The sequence below is a fragment of the Grampus griseus genome (genome assembly GCF_964374135.1).
Source record: "Grampus griseus genome assembly, chromosome: 8".
NCBI lineage: Eukaryota > Metazoa > Chordata > Mammalia > Artiodactyla > Delphinidae > Grampus > Grampus griseus.
Window position 1 is genome coordinate 79,869,995 of NC_139002.1, and position 12,291 is coordinate 79,882,285.

The window sequence follows — 12,291 nt, forward strand, 5'->3', positions numbered from 1 at the left end:
CAGGGGACACGGGTTCGTGCCCCAGTCCGGGAAGATTCCACATGCCGTGGAGGGGCTGGGCCCATGAGCCATGGCCGCTAAGCCTGCACGTCCAGAGCCTGTGCTCTGCAACGGGAGAGGCCACAACAGTGAGAGGCCACAACAGTGAGAGGCCCACCCACTGCAAAAAAAAAAAAAAAAAAGGATGGATATGAATTAATGTAGCCATTCCACCATATTTATAGACATTAGGTTGTTTACCTTCTCAAATTTTTTAAATTCAGAGAGTACTGCAATAAATATCTTTTTGAATATATCATTTTACATATGAAAATTATTTCTATATGCTAGAAAACTAAAGAGGAATTTCTGAGCCAAAGACATTGCACACTAGAACTTTGTTACATACTGCTTAAATTCCCTGGAAAGCTGTTAGAGCTCTTCATATCATCACTATTTACATTCCCACCCACTGGACCTAGGAGGGCCTGTTTCTCCATGCCCTCCTAAAGACAGGCCTTAACAATCTTTTCCGATTTTACCAAGCCGAGAGGAAAAAACAAAGTCTCATTTTTTTCAATATCAATGGTTGAAGATAGTAAGGCATTACTCCATGTGCTCATAGGGAAAGTTTTCCACAATCCAAGTGAAAAAGCAAGTTGTAGAACTACGTATATAGTATAATCTCATTTCTTATATACATGTATGAACTTATACATGTCTCTTGTATAAATGTATGTATGTATGTAACTGTGTGCGTAGGCATACCTTTATGTAAATCTATATAAACATTAAAAATCTGGAAAGGTATTCTCCAAACTGTTACCATGATTCTCTCTGGCAAATTAATTTGGGGACAAGAGAGTAAGGAGAGAACTTCAGTCCTGTACTTTATATAGTTCCATGTTGTTTAAAATTTTATGATCATGTAAGATTTTATAAGAAAAGAAAGTGAAACAGATAAAAATATTTCCTTAAATATAAAACAAAGATCTTCATTATCCAGAATTATACAGCCATAATCTCCATTAATGATTTCTTTTATTTCCAAACTCACTAAGAAATCAATAAATTAGTATACTCATATGACATGTCACAATTCTTTTGTGCCTGGTATTTATCATTAATGTTTTTTAACTTAGTAATATATCAAATATGGTAAGTTATAATAAAAATATTTGGAATGTTAGTGTACTATAAAACAAATGAATTCCAGATTTCCATTTGTATTTCAGTCTCAGAGCTCTGTGTTTATTAATTTTTTTAAAGCCATTAATGGGCCAGCCCAACCCTTTTAAGTAATTTATTAGAAGAGTAAAGCCTTTCCATTGAGATGTTTTTATAGCTCTAGTCTATCTGTCTAAAAACATCTCAAAGTTAAAACTCACTCCTACGTTTGCAAATCAAGGACACATGTCTGGATGAAGCATTTTTAGTGACTCTTTATACTCAAGATGACATTCTCTGAAGTAGGAAAAAATAGAGTATTTTGAGAAATTGAAATTTGGCTAGACAAATAATGAACCCACAAATCATTGTTTCCCAAATGTTTTATATAAACGGTGTGTTAACTCTCGTTTCCCACTGTTCAAATCATGTAGTGAGTGAGGAGTTACCCTCTTTCTGCCAAAAATGCCATCAGAGCCTTGTGAGCTAATTGGAAAAATGATCATGAAAGAAAAACAAAGAATGTTATAGAACCCTACAAAGCTAAGAAAAAATTTAAAGTATTGTAAATACATCTGGATAAGAAAGGAATGTGAGATTTAGGATCTAGTGTTAAGGGAACAAAAGACACTTAATATACTTTCTCAAGTGCACGTCTGCCCACAGATTGCACACACTGGACGAGGTTCTTTAAGACATTTCAGTGTAGTATACATTTTCTTCCAGTCACATTCTAAATTCATCTTCCACAATATATTATCAAACCCTAAATCCATTTACCCACACATATGTTTAAGTCTTTTGTTGAGGTATCCAAACAGGCTGGAGAGCACTTCATTTGCTAAACAACAAATCAGAAAACAGAACTATCTGTTACTTTGTTGAATTTGATTGCTGGCTTGCAGAAAAAGGTTTATGCAGGAGATACACTCACAAGAAAACAACAAGGAAAGTTCCCTTGGATCCCCCTGGGTCTCCTAGAATTTAGCCACAGAATAAGAAACATGTTCCATCTTTGAAATCACTTGAACCTTTGCCTTAGAAACCCCCTAATTTCAAGGTGAACCTATAGGATTCAGACCCATGTTACAGTGCTGATTTGGGAACCATTTGATAATCTTAGGAAGGCATGTTTATCAGTTTATGTCCTCAAATCTATGGGTATCATTTATTTAGTCCCATTTCCAGCTATTTGTGTTAACCTCAACCACCATCAGTGTGTTACACATCTTTCTAAATGTGACAGTCTTAATTACAAACAGCTGTTTGTAATAATGCATGCTTGACCTAACTGTGCTCAATGTTATAGGCAATCTTGTGTCTTGTGTTCAACAGGTGCTTGAAGGAATGCAATGGTTTGCATAGCTAAATCCAAATCTGTAGTACATGTCACTAGGTCTTGGCAGGGTGGGTACAAAGTAAGAATCTCTGGGAGTAAGATTGGTCCCTTGAAAGAAATATTTTTTTAAACCTCTGTCTTCCAAGACTCCTCAATTTTTCCCTCTCGTTTCTTTCACTCTCATCCAAGAGCAGATGCTGCTCCCTGCCTCCCATCTTCTGCCCTAAATGATTCCTGCTCATCTGTCTAACCTCATCTCCTCCAGTTCTTCCCCTTATCACCATGTGCATCTGCAGTGGCCCGTCTTTTCCTCAAGGGCACCAGACTGACCCTTCTCTCAAACCATTTTCCATTGCTCTTCTCCCTGCCTGGAATGTTCTTATACTCTCCTGTCCTCTGTTCTCTCTGCCTGCAATGTTTTTCATCCTCTCCCAAAGGCTGGCTCTCTCATCATTCACTTCTTAGCTTGAGCATTTTCTGTATTTAAAAAAAAAGCTTTCCCTGACCACCACAACTAATATATTTTCACTCAAATTTCTCTCCACCTCATTTCCCTGTTTAGTATTTTTTACAGCACTTACCACTAACTGGTGAAATTATCTCATTATGAAATTATCTCATTAATTTATTTCCTCCTTATTGTCTATGTTCCTCAGTGGAATAATAGCTCCCTGAGGAGCATCTCGACGTGTTTATGGTGGGCTCTTAAACATACTTGTTGAAGAAGTGAGTAAATGAATATTGCAATTACTTTTAGTCTCTTCATTGCTACATAGTGATGGGGAGCTCTGGTTTTGAAGTCAGAACTGTATTTGAATTCCAGCCTTGATAATTACCAGCTGAATAAACTTTTGCAAGTTAACAACCTTCTCTGAACTCCAGTTTACTCACCTGTAAAGTAAGAATAATAATGTCTACCTCATTGGGTTTTGTGAAGGTTGAACAAAATAGAGCATCAAACACTGATTAAAGTGTCTGCTCCACAAGAAATGCTCAGTAAACATTAGTGACAAAGTAGTGCTTCTCTCAAAGGATATTTGCATTTGAAAAGATCTCAGGAAGAGACTAAATCTTAATGAGAAGATGCTTGCCTTTCAATCAATGGGATGCCTATTACTAGTGTAGTTTCTTTTGGCAGAAAAGAGATCATGTTAAGAAAGAAAGTTAACTAGCACCCTGCACATCATAGTTTGAAGACAGTGTTTCCAATGGAGAAGGAAGAACTGTCTTTTAGAGGGTGAGACGGGAGGTCAGATATTGGTGAGAAGAAGGTCTTATCCAGCAGCGTTTCCTGGGTGGCTTTATCTTAATCAAGTATTAGCCTTGCAGACCCCAAAAATGTCAGTTTCTCGGAGTTGATAACACTAAGTGAGACTGCCTTGCAATGTCCACACTGAAGCACATAAACTAGAGACCAGTTTGTTGAATTAGAACAAGAACTCTTAACTTTGAGATGGAAAATATTCCTATTAGCCTAAGCTGTCCATTTTCCCCCTCTATGGAAAAAAAATCTGTGAAAGCCAAATTTTGATATAAAAATATGTTGGTGGGCAAGGAGAACTATTTGTGGGTCTCAAACATTACTGGATATATGCTGTCAGACACTAATGCATCCATCTGCATTGCCAAATCCTTTGGTGGTGCTGGAGGGGTGCTATCAGCTTTCTTCTTCTAACTCCTGGTTTTTAATGTTTCCTCACCTTCAATTGTCACTTTCCTTAGATAATCTTAATATCACTTATCTTGCAACTGCTTGGGTCTTACTAATTAAGACAGGTGAGAGTTGGAAGAAATGTTTCAGCCACTCAGTTCTATGCTAATTTCCTAGAATTAATTTTCTATAATTGTATTCTCAAAACATCTTATTGTTAGGGTCTTATTATGCCTTAGTATATATTATGTTTGCAATCTATGTCTGTGAGTTCACACATTTGAAAATTGTCAGTGACTGTAGGAGTGATAAGGATTTGCAGACATTGGGACAGTTCAAAAATATTCCATTTTCGTCCTCCCAATAACATGGTTGGATTGCAGTTCTTTACCTCCTCGAAGGGATGTGTGATGATTGACTTGCTTAACTAAAAAAATGAGTGAAAGTGGTATGTGACACTTACAGATGGGAGTCTTTAAAGTCCAGGCATAATTAGCCATGCTTACTGTCCCTCTGCTACAGCATCTGGTGATATGCCAGGTAGTAGAGACTTCATCAGTCTTGATCCCCAAGTTCATGGAGAAGATCCCACTGCCCACACATGATGGGCATGTCATGTGTGTGAGAAATACCTCACAGTTGCTTTAAGCCATTCAGCTTTTGCAGTTATTTATTTATGCACCATAACCCAAGCTATCTTCACTAACATAGAAATGAAAATCTCTAGAGTGGACACCTAGATGATATCACTCTTGATGTTATCTGGTTTTTCTTTCCTGCAGAAGTAGTCCAGATTCACCATCTATAAATTAAGATTTTAGATCAGAAGATGTCTAAGGTTCTTCCCAACTTCAGTTGTACTTCTCCGTTTACTGATGATTTTCCTGAGTGCTACCTTTAGGTTCATGTGCGCATGGATCCATTTGTGTTTCCATTCAGCAGCCTGTTCAGATGAGTTTTCAACACTTTTGTGGTCTGATCCTAGGATATTCTTTTTTGGAGATCTTTTGGAGAAAGAACTGTGTTGTTTTTTTCATAGTGTAAAGGAAGATTCCCAGACATATTTTTGCTATTTACAAGAGATTTCTTTCCCAGGGTTTTGAGATAATAGAAACAGAGCTCACTCAACTTTTTTCATAGAAATTGGGAGGTAAAACAAAAAGCTATTGGTGACACTATGAAAAGAAAACATGGCTAAAAAAAAAAAAAAAAACATGGCTATCGGCTAAAAAATATTGAGGAGGGAAAAAATGGTTCATTGAGCACATGGGAGAAATACTGAAATACTTTGGGAGGAAGAAAACACCCTCATGAAAAGTAAAATATCTGCTATTAGGAATGATTGAGAAAAAGCAACGCTTAAACTAAGTGTATCAACAACCAGTCAATGGACTATGTTTCACAGGTAACAACTCTCTCAGCAGAAGTGATTACTCATCATTAAGATTTATTCAGTTAGCCAAGCAAATGAGAGGGAGAATGCCTCTGCTGAGTCTTCCTTATTTCTCACACGTTCATCTTGAATTCCTCACTGAGGATAGTATATGGAATGACTAAATCTCAACTACTAATTCAAAGCCCTTTTTCTCTTCACTATCCCAGGATACAAAATACAGCTGAGAACAAAGTTAGAGCATAAAACACAGCCTTTCCTCCCCTGAGCTCGAATAACAGACTTGTAGCCAAATGGAATTTTACCAAACTTTCTAAAATGAGTAACATTGTGTGAGCACTGTTCCCTTGGGAACTGTATGAAAATGAGATGTCTATCACAAAGGATTCTCCAAGAAAAACCCTCAAAGAAATGGGCATTTGTCTTGACCTATAGACAACTGCAGAAAATTACAAAAACCTAAGAACAGCTTAAACTAAAAAACTTGAATTTTTCCCAAATATGATAATAAAAAACATATGAAAATTTATTGAAAGTCTATTATTCATTCTTTCAACAACATTTATTGATTGTATATAAGGTGCCAAGAATTGTGCTAGATGTTTTCACATGAACTGTATCATTTGGTCAAGAGCTCTGTAAAGTACAGATGAATTTATAGCTGAATGGCTTACCTAAAGTCATGCACCTATAAGGCCTCTTAGCCAAGAGATAGTTATTAAGGTTTACTATATTCCAGCACTTTTCTATGCACTAGGGTGCATCAGTAACATTCGGCTGTGGGGGGGGGGGTTCCAAGAATGGGAGTACAAATTGAGGCTCCTATACTACAAAGCTAAATATTTAAAATATAAATGTTACCTATGCACAATGAGGCCAAACAAACTGAAACATCAGAGTTTGGAGCAGAGAAAGATTTATTGCAGGGCCATGCAAGAAGAATGGGTGGGTCCTGCATACAACCAGCTGTATGCATCTCCTCCCAAATTCACATTCAGTAATGTTGCATTGGCAGTTTGAATTTGGCCGTGGTGGGAGAATTTACACCATGGCAAATGGAAAACACTACAAATTGGTTCATTGTTGTTGTTGCTGCTGTTGTTTTCAGAGAGCCTCTTGTTAAACATTTACCAGCATACCACTACTTGTGACAACCTAACTGTTGAATAAAATATGTTCTATCCCCCAACCTTGAAAAATATACCTTCAAAATAATCTAGGAGGCCAAGTTTGAATTTATAATTCCCAGATTCCTGTTGTTCTGCACCAGATTTTGACAGGGAAGGGAGAACCAGCCCGTAGACTCTAGCCCTCGGCCGGCAACCTGAGGCCACAGCTCTGTCCACTTCTCATCAATCTCAAGTTTCACCCTTCACTGGGAGGAAGATCATGTGGACACTCCACATGTAAGCTCATCTATCTGTACACCACACACACATGCAGAGCTGCCCCTGGACCACCCCTTGGGCCTAGGGTTTTTCATATCAGGGGTGCTGTACAACCTCAGTGGCCTAGCAGAAGAGAAGAGAATGGTTACAGACCCTGGTAGCAGACACAAGTCTTTGCAGGTCTGAAATGTCAGGGTCTGGGTTCACAGAGCATCATCTAGAATGGAGGGATGGTACAGGCTCCAGGTGGGTCCCCTGGTCCCATGTGAAGTCACCTATGGGGAGTGGTATGGATGGAGAGGGGCCAGAGTAGAGCCCCCTAAAACACAGGGCACAGCATAGAGTCCTCTATTGTTTGTTCTAAGAATGATACTAAATACAGAAGTCTCAAAGTCCTCATGGAGCTCATATTTCACTAAGAGGACATATAATAGTTTAAATATCAACTATTTAAATATTTTTAAAAAAATTATTTTCAAGATCAAATTGGTTATATTACCACCCCTCTTTAAGATTAGTAGTGACTATTAATCATAAGATTAATGGTGACTATTTATGGACAGATTATTTTTTCAGAAATTACTAAGTTCTTGGAGACTGACTAAAAATTCAGAGCTTGGCTATTGATTTTAGTTCACAAAATGATTACCAATATTTACTTTTCATCACAGTATTTGTTATGATGTCTGAGGAAGGACTCAGGACAGCTTCCCACTCAATATAAGTGTTCCTTCTACCTACCTGAATGAGTCCTTTTGCAGATTCTGGGCTGGGCTTACTCCTTGCTCATGGGTCCCATCACCCTAGATAATGAAAGTATTTTTGTTATTTACCTGAAAATTAGAAACTTGTGGGCACAGAGAGCTGGTTTTTCAGTGCTTACCAGCATACCACTGGGTTACACATATGTATGGTAAATACTTCAGTGTAGACTAAAAAAAATTTTTAACAGCTATTACTTTTGGGAAAAGTAATTCAAAAGAAAGAGAAGGAAGGCTTTTCATTGATTGTATTTCCATATTTTTCTGAATAATAATATGAGGTCAGTGGGATTATGGGTCATTTTGGTTTTCTTCTTTATAGAGAAGTATGTATAAATTATAGTCTTTTTAATATCATTAATTTTTGTGTGTGTGTTTTCAACCTTTATGAAATGACTAAAATTTAAACAGAAAGAATGCTACTATCTATTGACTGTATAGGAAGTATCATGTGCAAATCCTGTTAGTTTTTCCTCCTTCAAAAGTGGAAATGGTGTAAACAGCAGAATCTTTCCATAGGCACTAGATTTCACTGAAACTAAAGAGTCCTGCCAGTTAGCAATGTTTTCTTAAGCCCAAGTCACCCTCTTTAGCATCACCAGATGCTACATATGATACAGGTATGTTGCCACTGGAGTCTCCAGGCTCCAGTGGCTTTCCTCCTCTGGAAACACCGCCCACCTTCAAATCTGCAAGTGAGATCTTGCTCAGTCTCATCAAATTCTGCCACTTGGACGACACCAAAGAAGCCTTTCACGTAATCAAGACCATCTTTCATTTGTGCATGCTCACTGAAATGAGGGCATCATTCATTCTATTTCTGTTTAAAATAAAAACGGAGTTACAATGTGTTTCTAATGTCTAACTCATTGGCTGTACTTAAGTTCAATTAGCTGTAATTAACATGGAATTAACTTTTAAAATAAATTTTTCTTCAGCCTAAACCTAAAAGAAACACATGGGCAAAATATCAACATTTCTGGCTCTGGTACGGATGTCACCTCTTGCGCGTTTTGTGACCTTCTGTAGTCCATGAACCTCTACAGTCTCATTTTCTCTATCTGAAACCCAGAATTTTAACATTGTTTGCCACTGCCAGGATAGTACACTGAGAGACCACATATGAAAGCAAGCTGAAAACTGTAAAGGGTTAATACAGATAGAAGAGAGGCCTCAGGGAAACGCTTATTTTTTATTTTTTTTTCAATCTTAAAGAGGCTTCTCACAGTCAAGAGTAGGATTTGTCTGTTTGCTTTCAATGTGGGAATTAATTCTTTATGTGCAGGTGTTTAAACTTTAACCTTAACAGGTTTGTTTATTGTTGTCGTTTTGTTTTCTTTCACTCTTCTGTTAGAAACCGTGTTCATGCAACCCAGTTTTTCAACAATGTTCTGAAGGCTGGAACAGAATTTACCTAATTTATTCCAGTAATTGTTACTAAAGCACAAAGTGTGAAATAAAAGTCAGTGGAGTGTATGGACACGAAGGGGGGAAAGCGGCAGGGGGCGGCGGTGGTGGTGTGATGAATTGGGAGATTAGGATTGACATGTATAAACTGATGTGTAGACAATGGATCACTAATAAGAACGTGCTGTATAAAAAAGTAAATTAAATTAAGTTAAATTTTAAAAAGTCAGTGGAGTGTATTTCTACACTATTATGTCATCTTAATGTTTAAAATATAATTAACTGATTGCTTCTGGCATACCTATCATCTCAGTTACTGTGGGTTTAAAGTGCTGGCAACACTGATGGAGGACCCCCATGTCCACACACCTCCTCCTCCCATATGTGGGAAACAAAACCTGCCTGATTTTCACTGGATTCCTGCGTGTCAGTCTTTTGACCTGGAAACTTGGGGGAGGGAAGAAGGAAGATGGAGGAGGAGACCACTGATGAAAGGACACAGTTTAAATTTTACTGTGAAAGAGCTGACAGGGCATCATTAATGGAGGGGATGCTGCAGTTCTGGAAGGAGGGAGTTATCCTGGGCAGGAGACCTTAGAAGAGGCCACGGAGAGTGGATCTGCATTTTCTCTCTCTCTCTCTCCCTCCCTCCCTCCCTCTCTCCCTCCCTCCCTCCCTCCCTCGTCTCTCCTCCCTCTCTCTCTCTTTCTCTCTCCTTCTCTCTCTCCTTCTCTCTCTCCTTCTCTCTCTCTCCTTCTCTCTCTCTCTCTCTCCTTCTCTCTCTCATTAACTCTTTTGTGGCTGCCTGTCTGAGTCTCACAGCTGTGGAGTCCTTCAGGCAAGAATCAACAAGTTGTGGGCTGAGGCTGTTTGGGTGTCTTCCTGGGAAGGGTGGTGTTTGGTGAGAGGAGGGCAGAGGGCTCATAGGTCACTTTCCTGGACTTCAGTTGCCACCTGCACACTTTCTTTTAATGGAATCTGGACCCCCGTTAAGAACTAGGACCTGAGACTTGCCCACCAGCCCTCCCCCTGCACGGGGCACGCACCTACTGAAGGCCCGGCAGCCAGGCTCTGGGTCCCTGGCAGGCTGCCCACCCTGGTCTTTCCCTTTTGTTGCCCTAAGGGCTGTGTGTTGGGAGTCAAGTCACTTGGCAACCAGGTGCCTGCAGAAAAGCCCCATGCCCTCTGGCTGCTACTGTTCACTCCAGCCAAAGCGGCAGAGAAAGGAGGGCATTGGGCTCAGGGGGGACCATCCCAGCCTTCCTACTAGCCCCTGAGAACTAGTCAAGCTCCCTCCAAAGAGACTCATATGGAATATTCTATGGGCACGGAGGTACCACCTCATCTCTGCTCAGGTGGGAGCTAGTAGCTCCTCCCTGTTAAATGTGCATCTCAATGTCTTTTCTCCAAGTGCGTTTTTCAACAATAAAGCTATTGCCGAGAACAGGTGGGACAGGAGTAACGGAGTTCCTTCACTTGCTGCTGCTGGCGCAGGGGCAGGAGATAAGACAGGTGAGAACTGTTCTGCTTTTACCAGGAAAGATTCTAACTACTGCAATGCATTGCAGTGAGTCCTGGGGTTTTGTGGTTTTAGGCACTAGTAGAAGTTAAAGTATTTTCTCTTTCTAACTCCTTCTCCTCTAGGCCATAAAAGCTCTTCACTTTTTTTTTTTTTTTTTTTTTTTTAAATCTCCAAGCTCCCGTCAGGAGTTGCTACACCTTCAGATTGGGACATCCTTCCTCATTTGCAAACCTCAGCTGTGTCTGGGGGCAGGGCAGCAGTGGTGCTGCCAGGAACAGGAAGAAAGGCTTCCAAGTCAGAGCAGTACATCAGACGTAGGGAAACTGGGGGCAGATACATCTGGAAGGTGACGGGCATCAGGAGGCTACCTGCCCAAAGGACATTGAAGATCAAAGCTGATGTTTTCTTTCCTTGGTAAATTTTGCATGACTTGGCACACAATGCACATCTGAGAACAGGTATAACTGAGCTCAACTTTCCCTTATTTTGAAGGGCTTGTGGATTCGGGTCTACGGATTGGGGGTGGGGTGGGGGGAGTATCCAATTGGAAATCCAGTCACATGCATCTCACGGCCATGTGGGCTGAGATGGGGATGGTCCATCCGGCATTAGGAATAGGCTTGATTTTGGAATGCAGTGGATCTGATTGCTTCTTGGCAGCTTCCTTTTCCCAATTATGTTTGGCTTAGTCTCGTAGTCAAATTACTTTGCAGTCCCTAAGCTGATCCAGGAAGCATACAGCGGGCACAGAGAGGATACTGTCTAAAAAGTAGACTGGGTGAAGGGGGAGGGGGGGTTCTGGCTGGAAACTGGAAATGTTCACTAACTAATCCACCACCCAGCCCAAAGAAAGTGACTGTATATTACACCTTGGCCCTTTGTTAAGCCCCCAAACTGAATGTAACATGCTTTTTTAGAATATTGGTCAATTAAGGCTATTGTGCCCTCTTTCAATTATTTTGCTTCCTGAATATAGCTCAAGAAGACATAGGACAGGTATTTTGAATTGATTTTATTTGAAAACATAGAATTTCTCATAATGAATATATGTTCTGTTGCAAAGATTTAGAAACCTTCTTAAAATCTAGACCCAGTACTCTGCTTTACCTTGGTAAACAAATGAATTGATAATTTGAGTTTCAATCTGAATGTAGTAATGCCACCAGACTGAAGCTAAAATTTTCCTTTTTATAATTTAGGAAGGAAGTGTTTGCATAAAATGTGATACCTTAAAAAAAATCTGGTACTTTAAATAAGGGAGCAGTCAGAAGGGTAAACCTACTCAAGAGAATGGTCCAGTTTTACTAATGGCTTCATAGAATTCATTATTCCCATGAGAGTATATTCATGGATTATTAAGTAACTCAGCCACTTATTAAATCAAGGTAGAGAAAAAAAAGCAATAACTTCTAAAAGTTAAAAGGACTTAGGCAGCAAATGTAATGAGTAGAGTATGTATGTATTCAAACCATATTAAAGTTCACACACTACAAATGCAGTTTGGTCAACTTCTACCTTACCAAGTGGAAACTGAGTTTTATGATTTAAAGGTTGTGTATAAAGGAATAATAATATTTTAAGCCTTTATGGTGTAATGTCTGAAAACTTCTTCCTGTCCTCTCCTTTCAATGATGAAATGTCGGATGGTGAGGTCAATGAACAACCAATAATCATGAGAGTTAGC